Source organism: Arachis hypogaea, chromosome 11 (genome assembly GCF_003086295.3).
Source record: "Arachis hypogaea cultivar Tifrunner chromosome 11, arahy.Tifrunner.gnm2.J5K5, whole genome shotgun sequence".
Lineage (NCBI taxonomy): Eukaryota > Viridiplantae > Streptophyta > Magnoliopsida > Fabales > Fabaceae > Arachis > Arachis hypogaea.
Genome location: NC_092046.1, coordinates 98263490 through 98267975, shown reverse-complemented (window position 1 = coordinate 98267975; position 4486 = coordinate 98263490).

Here is a 4486-nt window from a genome sequence, read left to right as displayed (position 1 = left end):
ACTCCTTTTTGCTTTATTTCTGCGTTTCATCTTTCCTTTTGTTGTTCTTTCTTTTCTGGCCGTAGATTTTCCTTGGGGACCTCTCTTCTCAGTGGCCAATACTTTAACATCCTCTTGAGCTTTTTCATCAGTCTGCACAATCCTTAGCATTGGGATGTTGCTGTGACTTTCCTGGTCATTTTTCATATAGTCTTTCTTCTCCTTGCTAAATTGTGCCTCTGGTAATACCTTCAGAGTGACACTCTGGTCATGCATCCTGAGAGTTAATTCCCCTTCCTCTACATCTATGATAGCTCTAGCAGTGGCCAAGAATGGCCTTCCCAGTATAACAGAGTCACCATCATCATCGTTTGATTCTAGAACCACAAAATCAGCAGGGTATATAAAACTGTCCACCTTGACCAAAAGATTTTCAATTATACCCCTGGGGTATACCATTGACTTGTCTACCAGTTCCAGAGATATTTGTATTGGTTTGACCTCCTCTATATGCAGCTTTTTCACCAAGGAGGATGGTATTAAGTTAATACTTGCTCCGAGATCGCACATTGCTTTAGTGATGGTCAATTCCCCAATGGTGCAAGGCAACAGGAAGCTTCCTGGGTCCTCAAGCTTGGGAGGAAGCCCCTTTTGAATCAAGGCCCTGCATTCCTCAGTAATCATTATGGTTTCTTTCTCATCCCAGCTTCTTTTCTTGTTGATAAGATCCTTCAGAAATTTGGAATATAGAGGCATTTGCTCAAGTGCTTCAGCCAAGGGAATATTGATTTCCAACTTCTTAAAAATCTCAAGGAATTTGTGAAAATGCTGGTCTTTAACCTCTTTGTTAAACCTCTGGGGATATGGCAGTGGAGGTGTGATGCTCTTTCCTATTTGCTGCTGTCCTTGAGCTACTTCCTTTGAGCTATGTGGCTGGTTGTCCCTCTCTTTAAGTTTCTCAGTGTCTTTGTTTGGCATCACAATTTGCTCCTTGGCCTCATCTGCCTTTGTTTGATTCTCATCCTCCGTTGGTTCTTTGATGTTCTCTGCTTGCTTCCTTGTAGTGTCATTGTTGCTTATTAATGTTCTCCCACTCCTTAATTGTATTGCCTTGCATTCCTCCTTGGGATTTGGAATTGTGTCGCTGGGCAGTGAGTTTGAAGGTCTCTCAATAGATACTTGCTTGGAGAGTTGCCCCATCTGTCTCTCTAGGCTCTTCAGGGAGGCTTCCTGATTCTTGGTTACCATTTCCTGGTGTTTCAACATTTTGTCTATCATGGCCTCCAAGTGAGTGATTCTTTGGGCTTCAGGTGATACTTGAGGTGGGTTATGAGATGTGGGTGGTGGATGGTAGGCATTTTGGTTGGTGGGTTGGTTATTAGATTGGTATTGGTTGAGGTTGGGGTAGTTGTTTTGAGGTTTTCTGTAGGGGTTTTGGTTAGTTTGCTGCTGGTTGTGGTTTTGGTTGCTTCTTGGGTTGTGTTGGTTTGAGTTCCTCTGCCATGGTTGTTGGTTTTGGGTATGGTTATCTTCCCATCTGAGGTTTGGGTGGTTCTTCCAGGATGGATTGTATGTGTCTCCATACACTTCATTCTGTCCAGAGTTTTGGTTGTGCATGTACTGGACTTGTTCCTGCTGCTGCTCTTCTTGAGTCTCTTCATTTTGCACCCATGTGGATGATGGTTGGCTTGTGTTGACTGCAGCAACTTGGAGGCTATCAATCATTTTGGCCATTTGCTCAAATTGTTGTTGAATTTGCTGCTGCATCATCTTGTTTTGAGCCAAGATTGAGTCTACTCCTTCTAGCTCCATTACTCCTCTCCTTTGCGATGGTTGACGGTTTCTTTGATGAGCAAAGAAATATTGATTGTTGGCTACCATGTCCACAAGATTCTGAGCTTCCTCAGCAGTTTTCATCAGTTGTAGTGAAACTCCAGCAGAGTGATCTAATGCCTCCTGAGATTTCAATGTCAGGCCTTCATAGAAATTTTGCATCACGTCCCATTCATTGAACATCTCTGGGGGACACTTTCTGATTAAGGCTTTGTACCTCTCCCATGCTTCATACAAGGATTCGGCATCTAATTGTGTGAATGTCTGCACCTCGGTTTTCAGCCTGATGACTCTTTGGGGTGGATAGAATTTGGCTAAAAATTTAGTCACCAAGTCATCCCAACTAGTGATACTCCCTTGGGGAAAAGTTTTAAGCCATTGTGCGGCCTTATCCCTTAATGAGAACGGGAACAGCAGAAGCTTGTAGGTTTCAGGATTCACGCCATTGGATTTGACAGTGTCACAGATCCTTAAGAAGGTAGATAGATGTTGATTTGGATCCTCTAATGGTCCTCCCCCAAAGGAGCAGTTGTTCTGGACCAATGTGATGAGTTGTGGCTTCAGTTCAAAGTTATTTGCATTGACATTAGGGGTGAGAATGCTGCTTCCACAATGTCTAGCATTTGCAAAGGTGTAGGAAGCCAATACTCTCCTCTGTTGTGGTTGATTATTAACTCCTCCTCCTGGATTAGATGTATCTCCTTCCATCTCGTGGTATTCTTCCTCAGATTCTTCTTCTCCAACAATATTTTTCCCTCTTTCGGCTCTTCTTATCCTTCTAAGAGTTCTTTGATCAGCTTCAGATAAAACAGGAGCGGATCTCCCTGTACCTGACATACAAACAAAACAAAAGGAACACCAGCAAGATCACTTCAATCTATTGCTAGAATGAAGTTTAGTTTAAGCAAAAATTCAAACAGTTAGTGGGTTAGTCCAAGATTAAAAAAATCAGAAAAGAAAAAGTGCTTGATCTAGATCTCCACTTCACGTAATCATTGTCAATCTAATCAATCCCCGGCAACGGCGCCAAAAACTTGATGAGTATTTTAGAGGAAAATGAATTTCTCCCAAAACACACAAATCTAACTGGCAAGTGCACCGGGTCGCATCAAGTAATAAAAACTCACGGGAGTGAGGTCGATCCCACAGGGATTGAAGGATTGAGCAATTTTAGCTTAGTGGTTGATTTAGTCAAGCGAATCAAGATTTGGTTGATTGATTGGTGATTTGCAGAAATTAAATTGCAAAGAAAGTAAAGGGAACGGGTGATTGACATGAAATTAAAGAGGACGAGAATCAAATTGCTGAATCTTAAAGTGCAAGTAACATAAATTGCGGAAACTTAGATTGCAAGAAATGTAAATTGCAGAATCTTAAAGTGAAAGAAATATAAATGGCTTGAAATGTAAAGGGGATTGGGGCTTGGATTTAAACAAGGAAAAGTTAAATTGCATTAAACAGAAGAGAAAAAGGGAATTGGGATTGAATCGGATCTGAAACAGAAAAGTAAATGAACATTAAAAGCAATAAACAGAGAATGTAAATTGGGAATTCAGATCTCAGGACCCAGAGACTAGAAAACCAAGTCTAGATCTCAATGCCTTCCTAGATCCAACAAGAACAATTCCAAGGGAATTGTAAATTGCAAGGAAAGTAGATGAGAAGCAAGTAACAGAAACGGAAATTCAATTAAGCAGTAAATAAACAGAGAGATCCAAGGTTGAGATTGAAACAGAATTTCTTCAATTCTCCAACCCAAAATCCAAGACAATTGTAATTGAAATTGAAAGCAATAAAACTGAGAGGAAGAGAAGTGAATTCTCCTTCCCCAAGACAAGAAATTAAAAATCACTCAATATCAAAAGCTCTCCGAAACCTATTATGAAAATTCCAAAAAGAAAGCTCCTCAAAAACTTCAAATCCTAAGCTATTTATACACTTTCTTCAAATGATCATTAAGCATTGAATTGGGCCTTTAGTCTTGATGGAATTGGGTTGATAGTAGCCTCCGTTGATTGCTCTTGGTGTTGGGAAGAAATCCATTAGTGAACCGGGCCATGAACCATTCACGTTTGAGCCAACGTTTGAGGCAAACGTTGACTCAAACGTTACTTGAGTGAAATTATGCAGCATAGGCCATTTGCTGTCATCCACGTTTGAGCTAACGTTTGAGGTCAAACGTGAGCTCAAACGTGGTTCTTCCCTCTTGCATGCTTCTTAGGGCTACTTTGTCCTCTTGTTGTGTTGCCAATTTTTGTGCCCAATAGAGACTATTATATATGGTTGGAAAGCTCTGAATGTCAGCTTTCTAACCCACTTGGAATCACCTCAATTGGACATCTACAACTCAAGTTATTCTTGTTTGAAGTGTGCCCCCTTCATGCTGTTTGGTGCCAACGTTTGACCTCACGTTTGAGTCAAACGTTGGCTCAAACGTTGCTGCCTCCAGGGATGCCATTTCTCTTCTCTTTGGCGCCAACGTTTGACCTCACGTTTGAGGCAAACGTTGGCGCAAACGTTGCCTTCCCAGGAGCTTCAATTCTCTTCTCTTTTGGAGCCAACGTTTGACCTCACGTTTGAGGCAAACGTTGGCTCAAACGTTGCCTTCCATGAGCTTCATTCTTCAGCCAATGTTTGACCTCAACGTTTGAGGCAAACGTTGGCGCAAACGTTG